We start from the raw sequence: 15,536 nt of genomic DNA, 5'->3' as shown, positions 1-15,536 counted from the left end.
GAAATATCTCGGGCTATATAGTCATTGAACATGTAAAATGAAAACCTGGAATCCTAGGCTTGGAAAGAGATGATTTGGTGCTGGAAGGAGATCAACCACATGGTTGGATGGTAGGTAGGGAATGGAATGTAGATATGTATTTGGACAAAAAAATTTGGATGGGATACGTTATGCTATCTCTTTAATATACCAAATTATGAGAGATGTACGAATCTGATTGGCTTGTTGATGAATCAGGTTTCAATTTCTTATCAAGAAAACTGGATTATACAATTAGAATCTCCATGGTTCAAGCCTGTGAAGAACGAAGGACAAGATTAATACAAGCACTTCATAGGCAATTTCCAAAACCCTAATCATAGGAAATACAAATGCATAAGAAAAACAGGGCTGCCATGGCATGAAGACTTGCACCACTTTCTCTTGCACATCAAGAGACACCAATCTTTCTCTCATGTGTAAGAACGAGGGAGCCCGTCTTAATCACAAAACAAGAAAAAAGGGGCTGGTGCAGCAGGCAGCCCCTTTATCTTGCACAACAGAAGAGACAAGGCTTTCTCTTGCTATGTGAGAGAGAGGGAGCCCCTTTCAATCACACAATGAGAGAGGGGGCAGCTGCCACCAAATCCAACTAAGAGAAACACACACACACACACACACACACATAAAGAGAGAGAGAAGAGAGAGAGAGAAGAGAGAGAGAGAGAGAGAGAGAGAGAGAGATGCCAATAGGACTGCAAAAAGAATAGTAGCAACTAGAAATGTCATCTAACCAGTTCACCGAGTTTGTGGTAATGGCTGATGGTACTCAATATGACCCACACTTTAAAAAATATTCTACCTCACAAACTCTTCCTTTGACTACTCTGAATGAGAAATGAGATACTTCTTCAATAGTTTGTAGACATTTTTTAGATTAATCAAGAATAGGTTGACCTTCAAATGCTTTTTAGAGTTTGAAATAGCAATAAACTTTATAAAATTTTAATTCCTATATATGAATGATCCAGATTTAAATTCAAAAGTGAGATTGTTACTTAATTCTAGTTCATAAAACGAACAACATGCATAAGATATTAGTTACTTATTCGCCATTATTATATCATCAAAGATCTTGGACACTATAAACATTCTTAAATCTGTTTCAAATTTTTGAAAAAGTTATGGCTCCTTTCAACATATCTTTGCTCAAACATAGGCCCAGCCCAGTGCATATATATATATATATATATATATGCGTGCGTGTGAGTGTACATGCATGTGTGTAAAGATGACCTCTTTAACTCCCACTCACTTAAAATGTCACCTATGTATATGTATTCACAAAAAAATTGGAATCCACCGTTGACTAAATATCTCACTAACTAATGATTGGTCTATGCTTCAAAGTGCTAAATAATGGACTATAAACAAACTTACTAATAATACCCATAAGAACTGACATGCAAAGGAGATTTTTTTTAAAATATTTTTACATGGATTAGGGCATGTTTATGTGACACTATCAAGCACCATTGGAGGTTGCTCCTCCAAAAAGGCTTTTAAGATGTATTTGAGCAATAATACAAACCAAGTTTATTAAATACAGCTTCGACATAATGACATTTACAAACAGATGTTAATAACTTGGCTCTCCCTTGCCCCTTCTAGTTTTTCACAGAAATGTTGTTTTTGTCTAGTCACTAAATACACAATTTGGTTTCAAAAATTGGTTAAAGAAATCAAGTTTCAGACAACATTATATTTCTAGACAATGTAATGTTTTTTAGTAGAACTTCTATTCCATCTCTTAGTAACATTAAGCGCTTTTTTAATGAGCTTGAAAGAAAAGCAGAGTGATTCTTAATTAATGAGCATTTTGGAGTGAAGCATTGACAAAGGTACCTATCTTATATTTAGAGTTACCCTAGTCTGCATGAAATTTGGTGGAGAATATGTCCAAACCATTGATGGATAAAGTGGATAAGAAGGTATGTAGCTGGAAAGTAAATTAACTTTCTTATACAAGGCACCTTTGTTTAATAAAGCATAACCTAGCTTCTCATGTAGTGTACTGCCATTTAGGATTCTTGTAGCAACTCTAAATGGATGAAACATAGCATGATGAAATTATTCTGAGCAGAAAGAGCAAAGCAGTACTAGGGAAATGCATCACATTTCTTGGAAAGTTCAACTATTTGTTGAAGAAGTAAAAAGAATAAATGAAGGAGCTGGGAGCATGCAATCAAGTCCTGCTGGCAAGCATGTTACATGATGAAAAGCAACATGTGCCTGAGTATCTGAGCTCGAGGCAACCAGTGCTAGGGTCCCTGAACTTGTGGCTAAATGTGCAAGGGTAGATATGCTCGAAGATCATATAAATTAAATCAAGGATTGCTTTTAGGATCACTTAGCTAAGTCTTATATGTATTATATGTTAAACTTTTCATACAATTTTTTATAACATACTTCTTATATGAGGTCTGCCGCATCTCCACATTTCTACAATTGATACATGTAAGCCAACTTTGAAGGCTAAATTCTTAGACTTGTTATGATGTGTTGAATATGATGTACAAGCACCATCTTAACATGGAAGATGGACTATATATATCAAAAACTCTCTTGCGTTTATTTTAGTTTTCATATACTTTGTTAAGATATTTGTCATCGTTGTGTATTGTATATGTTATTGAAGAGATTTTCTAAAGTTGAGGAGACCTTGTATTTTGTGATAATATGCTTTGCATTTCATTAATTACAAAATTGTATTAGAATTATGTTTGTATTCTATTATTTGGGTTCTACAAAATAGAAATTAATATAAAAATATATACCAAGTTTTTGCCTACATGACTCACACATCAATAAAACTCTCATTTACTGACATAGTACTAGACATCGATGAAGTTCACTAAGCATTATTGATGCATTCAACACATTATTAAAACGGTTGGTTTTACTGAAGCACAAGAGTTTGTCATTAAATTATTGTTGTTTACTATTCCATTTGTGGGTCAGTATTTCAAAAATGTACACTGATGGAAGAGGCCATTTGTAAAAATTAGAGGTGATACTGATGGTCAACAACATTGGCAAACTAGTGGTAGACATTGATGATCATTTGCGTTAGCAAAAGTTAGCAGTGTATACTAACGATAATTCCTATTCGTCAATGAAAACTTTAGTGACATTATCTATGCTGATGATTGGTTTAGACAAAAGGTGGTTGAATAGATGTGAACCCTGGTGCCGAGTAGGGAGAAAGATCATTTGATATGAAGGGACAGAGGGACAAAGGAATTAAAGGTTGGAGAGATTCTTGAAGTTCTTAAACAAAGGGGAGGGCAGAATAGGTGGAGAGATCAGATTTGGATAAGCAAAGCATTCGCAAGGGCACATTGGTTTGTATACCTTGCCTGTGTAGGAAGACTCCCATTCATGACAATATCGAAGAAATGAGAATAAGTTTGTTCAATAGATGTATGTTATAGGAGACTAGGAGAAAATAATCACCACTTAATCATCGATTGTAAGAAGGCAGGAGAGGTATTGTTGAAAGTGGCTTGCCATTTTGGCATAAAAAGATTTCCATGGCTGGCTATCAATATGGAATTTAACTTATATAGAAAATGACATGAAGTAGTAGAAATGGCTTCCGAGGCGTTGGAAAATGAATTTTCATATTATGTGTTCGAAGATTTGGTGAGCTAGGGACATGCTGGTCCTACTACACTACATTAGTCTCATATTGATGGGAGGTAGCACGTTCGGAGAGTGGTGAGGAGCCTTTGATGGCAAACACAGTTGGCCACAAATTTGCATATGTCTACTAGAGCATCGGCACATGGTGGAAAAGCCATCAACAGATATCAATGGTTGCCCAACTGCACAACCCATCAGAGATAAAAGCAAAATAGCCCTAGTTTCCTTAATTTTACAAGGTCATGTGCACAACAAACATGTTGCGTGGACTTAAACTAGAAATAAACTTTTTCTTCTGAACTATAGTGACTCTCCCTTTCTAGCCCTAAAGATGGCAATAGTGGAACTCTATTCCTAGAAACTTCCACAATTGAGGTTCAAATGTAGAAGGCCAATGATTCCTTCTCATGGTGAGAGCAATATCCCCTTAGGGCATCATCCAAGGTATCCCTTGGAAAGGGGTAACAAAACAGTCTTTGGTGGGAGGCAACAAAGCAGTTTGTTCTTAAAGCAAGAATGCCTTCTTTGGGGGTTGGAGGGGATGGAAAGAGAAATAGCCAACCAGTTTGATCAATGGCAGAAGGATGCATTCACCATAGGAAAAAAAGGAAAATGCATAGGGATAGTGAGTTGCTTTTGGGTCTCTCTCTCTTGTTATCTTTTGATGGTGGCTACATGAATTGCTTTGTTTTTCCTTTAGTTTAAATATTCCAAGTGATAAAAAGTAAATAGAGAGAGAATGTGGAAGCTCTCTTCAAATGAATGCCATTCATTCATTCATTTTTTGTTTGTAAAGCAGCAGTTTGATGGAGTCCCTTCTCCATAGGAAGTTACCTGCATTGTTTTCATATTACTCAATTAGGTTCTTCTGTCACAATACTGATGGAGATGCACAGCCTGAACATGTGCTTCTTCTAGTGATCAAGATAATCTGCTTGAAAAGGAAAAATACTAGTGTTTACTCAGATAAAAGTAGTGATAGGAAACAGATAACTTCTAATTATTTTCTTGATTGTGCATCTACATTTTCTATTTATACAAAGGTGCTTTATACTTAGAAAATGTAACGGCTATATAGTTTCATGTTCCACAAATAAATTATGTGAACTCTTATTCTTTGTGGCCCTGATGCATAAGAGAATATGTATAGTTGGGGAAGCTGCTTGTCATTGGCTACTCCGTGGATGCATCTTGTTATATACTATTCTTGTCGCTTCAGGGTGAGACTTCATATGCTAGTAATTGTAAGGAATTAGTGTTTTAGTGTTGGAATTTAGATCATTTTTTAAGTACGAAAGTGACACTGGTTAACTTGCAGCACTCTTTAAGTCTCTGAAATTTATTTTCATTTTTCCTCTTGTTTTGTGGGTGAGATTTGTTTTGGAATTATGTAATGCAGTACCAGCATGTTGTAAGGAAGCCTAGCATGTTGTATGGTCATATTTTTTGAGCTTTAAGATTGTTAGTTGTTATTGTAGGACCATTGGGTGAGAATTATTTTAATTAGGACCCTCTCGAGGTTTAGTGTTGGTTGTCTTGCTTCTTAGTAGTTTTTATTTTTTCTTTAATTAGTGTCATTTTGAGGTTTAACCATGGTTATCCATTATCATTATTCCTGGTTTTTTTTACGTGGTCTCTATCTAATCTTGGAGAGTATATGATAACATATATGCTGCTGAGATAGAAGAATGTAATTGTTCAAATGAGACTTACTATCATAGCATTGATTTCAGGGTTAGTCATTCAGGTTCTTGCTGGTCCTAGAACAACTCATCATATGATGGTTGCTCAGAATTTTTCCCAAACTATATTACAATTAATACAAAATATAAGTTAATATATGTAGTCATATAATATATGAAAAAAGATAACATGTAGTTTTTTGCAAGTACTTCTATTTAGTACATGCCTGTGCATTTTTTTTACTGATTTATTGAAACACGAAAGCAACTTAATGTAAAAAATATAAATTTATATTTCTATGTAATGTTGTCTTTATATTAGAAACCCATTATATACAAATGTAATATACATACCTTTGACTTATCTTCAGCAAAATACTTGGTAATGGATTCCCATTGATCTTGTGGGATGTTATACTTGCTCATGAATTTTGCTACTTTGGCATTAGATGGAAGACCCATAGGTTCTTTGAATAATTTCCTACACTGATGCCTCTAATACCTGTACAGTCATGCTATTCATGCATTACTCACTTATGTAGAGGTGTTTTTCACATTATTAGTCTCTTTTGCCACTACATGCGAAAAGCTATGAAGTTGCATGAGGACCTGTAATTTTTTCACGTTCTAATTGCTAATTTTAGTTAAAGATACTTATGATTTTGTGGCGGGTATGACAATAAAATAGAGTTTTCATTTTCTCAAGAAGAACCATTGTCAAGATGCTTTATGTTGGGTAGTGGTTTATGTGTCTTATGGCACTGAACATGCAGACAATGTCATGACACATGACACTCTACTACAGCAATAACTAACGTGTTTAAAGTGCAGAAAATGCTAGATTATTTCATGACACATGGTACTCAAGTGCTGCAACATTGTAAAGTGCAAACCACACTACTTTGTCCTTGTAGAAACATTAGCACATGGCAATCTAGTGATACATGATACCATGGTAATGTTAGGTAATGCAAAGACAGATGTTCCATAAGATTTAACATCTTAGGTTTTACTTTCATGTTCTATGATAGAGTTACTAGTGAATGACATCTTTGTTGGAAAATACTGGCAGAAAGTTATTGACAAGTGAAGGAAAAAGTCATTAATTGCTTTAAAAGGACCAAATGAAGAAGTTTCATGGCAAGTAAAAATTTATAGTTTTGTTACAGCAACATCAATGACAATGTAAGTTGCTAGATCTGCACCTTCTTATTTTCCCTCCCTTTGCATATGTATGGAATATGTAAAAGTAAAGGGCCAAAGATCTACCTTTTATTCTTGACTCCAAAGGTTATCTACACACTCATGATAGTGATCTTTCTTTTTGCTTATAATAATCTTGCATTGATTATCTCTTCCTGGACGTTTTTCTGTGGTCAAAATGCTTGTATGTGGTGGTTACATGTGAAATGTTGTTATAGGGTCTTGATACCCTTGTCCATAGAGGGACCTATGAATCTGCAAAAGGGATCTACTAGCAGAAAAAGGATATACGAGTAGACATTGCCTAAAGTTCAGGATCACAGGAGCAGAGGGAGAGGGGGGCCACCTAGGCCATGGCCCCACTCCAACTAATTGAAAAAAAAATACATTGAAAAAATTAAAAAAATTTAGTTGTGCAATGTATTTTTTAGATTTGGGTTCAGTTTGGCCCTACCAGAATCCAAGGTTGGACTGTTTGGCCAGCTCTTGAAAAAAATCCTGGCTCCACCCTTGAGGATTACTTAACATCTTTGCATACCCCACCTACATTGGACATTAAAGAGCTAGCTAAAGGTATGAATGACACTAGATGCTACAAATATGAGACTCAAACTACAATAAGCACAAATATGAGGGAACATAGTCAACAAACTCAAGAAGTCAGTTGATTTGCTAATGTAACTTTGATCAGAATGTACAGATCAATGTGTTACAGAGTGGAAGTGTATTATTGAGGATCGGCGTGTGATTATATGTAATTTTCAACTTTTTTATGAATGCAAAATGATATATAAAAATTTTTACTTTTTTTTATAATACAAAATTTTCTTTGTTAATGGTTTCTCTCTCTGTGTGAATATATATATATATATATAGACACACACACACACACACTCTACCATTAGAGGCAAAAAAATGAAGGCATTTCAAAATGGACGTAAAAGGCATTGGGATACCAACATTTTTTCCTAAAGTTAGTGGTGTTGGGAATGAAACACATCAAAACTTAATTCCGACTTTCCCAACGTCAAAAGCCATCCGGGAATGAATAATCAGTCCACAATGGCTTGAAATGTTGGCAACATACATGCAGCATTTGCTGAGTGCTTGAAAGGTCAGGAACACCTATCCCTACAGAATCTTTGCCAATGGTCTATGAGCCATCGACAAAGGATTTCCTGATGGGGTGGGGTTTTTTTGACAGCCCTAATTAGATATGTTTTAGTGTCCATGGAAGGCTTTTTACGATTCTTGCTTCGAGGCATTGAAATGAGGAGAGGCAAGTCCTTAGTTTGGTTCCGATGATTTCCATACCATTGTGACCTAAGTGATGGAGCATGGTACCTAAGTTGAAGGGTGCATTGCTGCTGCCTATCACTGATGCTGATGCAACTTAGGACTCCAAAGGAAGGGGAAGGGTGTGGGTGGGGGGTGGGGGTGCATTGTGGGGGTTGGAATTTCGGGTATCCTTTCCGAACAGTAAGTTGTAAACCTGTCACTCACCCAAAAATGAGAGGAAAGTAGAGATGAAGAGGAAATGCAAGGTGTGGATGCAGCTACACTTGATATAAACACAAAACAGATGAGGAGATAAGGGATGAATATCTAACAGCTTACTTTGTCTTGGTATGAGTGGGATGGTGCATGCTATCCTTCAACCAAATACAACCTTGCTATATAGCCTTTGAATAAGAATGACCTGACATACACTACAAGTCTTTTTACAACAATCGGTTTACTGGAACCAGTATGAGTGGTATAAGCCTTCACCACAAGTTTTTTGATAACTTGTAGACAAGAAAGGTGGTTGGGTGTTTGGGCCCAAATGCCTACCCAAGTGTTAATCCTCATATAAAATCAACAATTTTTTTTTTTGTCATTTCAAAAAACTTTTTTCTCCTTCCATTTCAACCATACAATGGGAGTCCTCTCTTTCTATATAAAGTGATTTTTAACATTTTACTAATGAACATGCATTCCTTATTAAGGACACATACATGTATCTTGCCAAATGAAACACTCATTAAAATAGCAATAAGAAGAACTCACGGTGAGAGAAAGTCTGCTAGGGTTTCAGCAGAACGAGGTCCTCTCTCCCTCGCGTTGGGTGGGGGAGGGACTGGGGGCCATCAAGATGACGATGGCATTCGGTGAGGATTTTCCACCTTTGCTAGGTACAGGATCACCTCTATCAGGTAAAGGGGAACTACCAGATAGAGGCCTTCCCACACTATTGCTCCCTTTTATTCAATATTAACATGGGTGCAGTGAGAGCTCATGGACATCAATGGTTACCGGAGATACATTTGCTGGTGGTCAGCCAGAGCACCCTCTGGATGTTGAGGTTTAGGATGGCCGATTCAATATTTTTATTTCTAAAGAAGCATATGAAGAGATGAATCGCCCTTTCCAATGGGCGGCACTAGCTCGGTTGCAAGGCTCTTCCCCTACTCGGTGCACCAATTTCTCTATGTTTCTAGAACTAACTAGGCAATGGGCAGGCGGAGCTAACCCGAAGTTCACCATTCTTGCTGGCATCACCTTTCTCATTAGGGTTGAGGATGAACAACAACTACAATGTATCCTTCAGAAGCGTGCCTGGAGTGTTGGTGGTAAGGCTCTTGTAACATACCGGTGGCAGCCAGGACAACCACTCACCATTGCACCATTACACATTGCCCCAATATGGATTCACCTTCCAAATATACCTCCAAATATGTGAACTGCGAAGATTTTCAACAGCATAGCCAAGGGGCTTCAGGGAGAACTTTTGGAAATGGATATTCGAACCAGAGATATTAACAGAGGGGGTTTTGCCACGATCAAAGTTGAACTATGTCTGAGCGCCCCTCTTCCCCCAGACTTTTTCTTTGTGCTCAAGGATAGCTACATTGTTTCCCAACCCTTAGTTTATGAGGGGAGGTTATGTTTCTATAGGATTTGCGGTGTAAATTCTCATCCACTAGACAAATTCCCCAAGCAAGATTCCCATTGGCAAGGGACCTACCAACATGAGGTGGCAAAAGATAAAGACTCGGCGAGACCAATTCCCTTGAAGGGCATACAGTGGAAGACGAAAAGTTTTTACCTACCTCTAAGAATCGATTGTCATCTTCAATGGAGTTAGATAATGTTACTGAGGATCCTACATGGAGAACTACAGGCGTTAATGAGGACAAGCCTTTTCTGGATCATACTACTAGAGTGCAAGCTAATAATCCCACCATGAGCCTAGAAATGACATTACCAAAGGGAAAGCAAAAGGCAAAGGTATTATCATGCACGCAACAGGGAACCAGAGTTTTGCAACTAGTATGGATAACCCTTTCATTCCGCTTGATACTACGTCTACTGATATACCCCCAAGTTTCATGTTCAAACCGACTCCCAAGCACATATCTCAGCTATTAGCTAAAGTTCCCTATGATGTTCAAGATGTTGGTGATAATGCTGACCCATAAACTTGTAATTTCAAGGTTTTGTTCTCAATAGGGATTATCACCCAAAGCCGTGGATGGGTTAGCAGATTATTTGGTGGTAGGAAAATTATACAGGATGTCACTAATCAAAGCTTTGCTAACCTAGAACCAACAGGGCTAGCAGGCAAGCGTAAGTGCTCTAGCCACTATCAGGAAGAGGTCTGTTTGGACTCTCCACCACTCAGCCAGGCCCCTGCCCCTCCTGTTCTAGTCGATGAAGGTGACCTTCCTGACCAGGTAATAGTCTCTCTCTCCCGTAATGAAGTGCTTAGCTTGGAATATCCGCGGCCTAGCTAGATAATCGGCTAGGCGTGACTTGCTTCTCACTATGAAAGATGAGGCTATTAATTGTTTTGTCATTTTTAATACCCTTATTCGTGCTGATCGGCTCTACATTAATGCTGGTTTGCTTTGATCTTATGCTACCATGCCCAATGCAGACATGTGGGATAGTGTGGTTCGTATCCTTTGTGGGTGGAAGCCACAAAATTTTTCTGTATTGGTTCTTAATCTGCATAGGTATTGGATTCTTTTGGAGGCCACTCGATCTACTCTTTCTAGATGGGCTAGAAATTGTGTGGGTGACATCTCAATCCATATTAAGGCACTATATGATAAACTTGACAAAGTCCAATCTCTTGAATTGGATTATACTGTCAGAGATAGAAATCACAAACTTCTGATCAGGGAGGAACTGCACGCTTCCCTTGAAGAGGAAAATAGGTTATGGAGGCAAAGAGCTCGTATCAAGTGGATGGCTCACGGTGAACGTAATACAGCTTACTATCAGGCAATGGTTAAAGATCGTAGAACAAAGAATTCTTTATCTGCATTGGAGCATGAGGGGATTAGAATTAATGATGTGAATGATATTAGAACAATCTGTGAGGAGTTCTTTTGTGATCTTCTTGTATCTAAGGAGGGCTCAGGCTGCAGTTTGAACAAGAAGGTTGATGCCCTTCAACTATTGCTGGAGGATAATGCTAGTTTGCTTCTCTCAGCCACTCTTGAAGAGGTGAAGGAAGCATGTTGCATTCTCCCTGGATGGGAATTAGCACACCAGGTCCACATGGTTTCCCAACATCTTTCTATCAGCACCATTGGAGCATAGTTGGCCCTGATTTACTGCAGGTTACCAGTAGTTTCTTGATCATTAGGAAACTCGTTAAGAAAATAAATCAGAATTATATTACCCTTATTCCTAAAAAGGACAGTCTTTGTAGAATTGAGATCTCCAACTTATTGCTTTATGCAACATATTGTATATGATTATCTCTAAATTTCTTTCTAACAATATGAAAAGAAACCAGTAGAAAGTCATGAGCAAGGATCAAGGTGCTTTTGTTCCTGGTTGTTCAATCAAAGAGAATATTATCTTTGCTCAAGAATGTATTTACTCGCTTGAGGGGCTTCGACAGAACAACATATGCTTTAGAAAAGTTTTTTCCAAAGCCTATGACAGAGTAAGTTGGGCCTTTCTTAAGACTGCTCTTATTGATCTGGGGTTCAACTTGGCTTGGGTTAATAGAGTTATGATGTGCATCTCTTAAGCTTTGTTCACTGTTCTCATTGATGGGGTTCTAGGTGAGTTCTTCCCAAGGCACTGAGGCCTGAGGCAAGGGGACCCCATGTCTCCTTATTTTTTTCTTGTTGTTATGGAAGAACACTCTAGAAATATTGAGTACAGGCTTAGAACGGTTCCCTAGCTCCCCCATATATCCCCTGTGTTGGGGTATGCCCTAGGTATGCCCTACTCTACTGACCTTTGCCGATGACCTAATCATCTTCTCTAGAGGAGACCATCACTCTCATAACGAGATTATGCAAGCATTAAAGGTCCTTAAGCATTCTTCTAGGTTATGTGTTAATCCACACAAGTCTCATGCTATCTCCTTAGGGGATCAAAGGGTTCCTCTTTCTTTCATTAACAATTCGGATTGGGTGCAAGGCTCACTGCCTCTTTCTTTTTTGGGTATTCCCCTATTTGCTGGAAATGTGCAGGATAGTTTGTGACTCATTAGTGTTGAAAGTGAAAAAAAAAAACCTTGTGTTATAATCTTCTAAGCTCATTTCTTATGCAGGACATCTTTGTTTGATAAAGTATGCCCTCTTAAGCCTCGTTGGCTACTGGTGCTCAGCTTTTATGCTCCCTATGTCAATCAAGCATAAGCTAGAAGCTGCTATGGCTAATTTTCTTTGGGCCAGCCTAGAATTTAGAAAAGGTGTGCACTTGTTGTTTGGCGTTGCCTCTGTCGCCTGGTGTTGGAAGGGGCAGTTGTTTTGAGATGTCTAGATGATTAGAACAAAGCTTGCTTTGGTCGTTTCATGCTATGCATATGCCAGGTTGAGACCCCTTGGGTGATCTTTATCAAGAAGAAAATCCTTCCTTCTAAAGCCTCTAGACCTTAAAGAGCTCCAAAAAGGACTCTTGGTTTTTCAAATGTGCTAGGAAAAGCTGGCTTCAAATACAAGATCAAGTAAGTTGGTCTATTGGAAGTGGCTCCATTCGGTTTTGGACAGACAAATGGGGAGGTTCTTTCCTAATTTTTAAGTTGATTCCATTGGGGAGATTGTTTTTTGAATTCTCTTTGAAATTCACCATTAAGCAGGTCGTTGATTCTTATTTGCCCATTCTTGACAGCTTGAACGATTTTCTTTCTCGAGTGGGTGTGGAGAGACCTAACTGAGAACAGCAACAAGACCTCCTTTGGCAAAACTCTCCTACCTCCAACATCAACACTTCTGACATTTGGGAGGTAGTGAGAGAGAATTATGTTGAGGAGGCTTGGAGGAAATTGATATGGATCCCTGAAGCTCACCCTAGAGTGCAATGGTATGTATGGTTGGCATGCAGCGATCACCTCAATACATTTGATAGACAAAAGAGAAGTGGTATTTCTCTAGCTAACAAATGTGTTTTTGTCTCAAGGATGAGGAGTCAGCCCACCCAGTCCCCATATCTTGGCCTCACTGTTCAAAAATTTGGAAGTTTGTAGCTACTAAGTTCAAAAAAAGTCTCTCCCCCCAACGTAGTATTGTCATGGAGCTGAAACATTGGTTCTCGTGTAGTTTCAAAAGAGGTTGGCTTATGAAATGTTGGAAAATTTGCTTTCACCTCATTCTTTGGAGAATGTGGTGTAGATGCAACTCGAGAATCCATAATGAAGAATGTTGGTCTCCTGAACAAGATTCTCATGCCATCTGGCGGGTGTTGATAGTTTTATGCATCCTTGATGAATTATGCAAATGACAGAAATGACTTGCAGGTTTGACTTGCTACTTGGGTGACTCCTAAGAAGCGGGCCCCTATTTTGCCAGGTCAAGCTTGTCTGCAAGTTGCCTCTATAAAATATAATGGTAGAAGGTTGGTGGCTTTTGTGTTTAAAGACTCAAGTACAATGCATCTTGACCAGAGAGTAGGTTGGTGGGAAGATAACACTGACCTACCTCAAGACTCAATTCTTTGTCAGACCTAGATGGTAGGTGGTTTGGAGAGGTTTGAAAATATAATGCTAATAAGAAACAACAAGCCATGGATTAGTAGGCTCCGGGCCATGTTGGAAGGACGCCGCCCCACTCAGAGATGGCAAAGTGACTATGGCAACTCATTTCATAGAGTTCAAATCCTTCAACAACAACCTGCTCATGATATTTTGTTTCTTTTAATGCAAAGTTTGTAAATCTGGTTCCGTCAGCTTTTTGGTATCCTCTTGTTTATTGTTTTTCTTACTCGCTCGGTTTTAGTTCTTTACTATAGAGTGATTGCCAATTTTTGTTGTGTATATTTGCTGTTGGAATAAAAGGTTAGGGGAGGGGGCCTTTCCCTCGCAGGGTGGTTGTGGAAAATAGCAATAAGAAAAATTTAAAAAACGCCATCTAAGGAAAAGGCAAATAACAAATGGGCACTTAACTTTTCAAACACATGACAAAGCCAACTTTTTTCAACAACACCGCATGTTTTTCAATAGACAGTCCAGCACCTTTGTCCCTTGGCATCCTGCAGTGAGAAGCAATCTTGACAACTAACGGCCACTGTGGCAATTGCCGTTGCCTCCCGCTAGATGGGGAAGCCCCTAATGAGGGACGATGTTCTCCTTCCCTCCACTATTGTGTGATGGCAAGGGTGTGTTCGTTCTTCATTCTCAAACTGTCTCAAGCTCAGCTGGAGTCACATATTGCTTCAATAGAGTGACTTCAGCTTTATGAGGTGAGCTTGATCTCGACTTTGTAAACCAAGTCTGGGCTCGAGTTCCACTTGGTTAAGCTCATGTCGCTTTATCCGTATTTTTTTTCTTTAAATGAAAATGAAAACAACAAAAATCGTGTTACAATTCATCAATATTTACTGACATACCCTTAATGATTAACAAATACGGAAGACAAGAGCCATATCAAGTTCAAACGAGTTGAGATCATGTAACTCGAACTCGGCTTGTTTATAACTCAAATCTGGAAAGAACAAAAGCGTAACGGTGGACTTCGTGGAATGGCTTGCCCTAATCGTCACACCTGACGCCATTCAAACGCTATACTTTTCGATTTTGACAGTATTATACAGACACCTCTGACATAAAAAATACTGCCATAAGGCTGCGCTTGGTCAACTTAGTAGAATCGCAATGCCTTTTTATTGTCATACCTTTCAAAATTCTCGGCACTGTCTTGCCTTTATTATTATTATTATTGTAGTTCACAGATTATACAAACTAAGTTAATTGAAAAGCCACGTACATTATAATTATGCGCCATTTTATCAACACGAATCATAGTTCGAAAAGTGTTACAATATTGCCATAAGGCTCTCTCTCGCTCTTTCTCTTTTCCTCTCTCTCTCGCGCTTTGAATTGGTTCATCGGTTTAAAATTTGGCATTGTTTGAGAGGTGGTCATTTGAAACGAGGTGCACCACATATGCACATCCTCCACTGCATAATATGTGTCCACCTGGCTCACTCATAGGGGATCCCTAACCAACTCCTAATGGGTATCATGCACATGAGCCTATTCATACGAGCCTGTTCATAGTACGTAGGAGCACAGGTCTGTGCATATAATAAGCTTTGGGTATTGTCGCATAAGTAATGTAAGTTATTCACTCACTCTTGCGGACCATCATTAACTTGTCATTAAATTATTTATAATCATCAGAAAAAACACAATGATCACTTTTATTTGATCAGCCCCTTTTCTACTTAATCTCAAATTCTAGTCTCATGCATAGTTATGATCTTTCTAATATGATTCTCAATTTCAATAAACTGTATGTTACACTCGAATAATATTATTTGGCAAATAGAAATAACGACATTAAGCTCGGTTTTGTGCTGGCAGGTTAAACATGTTTTATGATAAGAGAAGTGAACCCTATGCATGCGAGCAATATTGATGTTCTCACCTATTGACTTGGATTAGCTGTCTGTCCTTTAACTTCTGTGATATATATGAAACCAACGTGAACTATTTCATTTTATTTTCCATGTAATGTAGTA

Source organism: Nymphaea colorata, chromosome 8, assembly GCF_008831285.2.
Source record: "Nymphaea colorata isolate Beijing-Zhang1983 chromosome 8, ASM883128v2, whole genome shotgun sequence".
Lineage (NCBI taxonomy): Eukaryota > Viridiplantae > Streptophyta > Magnoliopsida > Nymphaeales > Nymphaeaceae > Nymphaea > Nymphaea colorata.
This window is presented reverse-complemented; position numbering follows the sequence as displayed.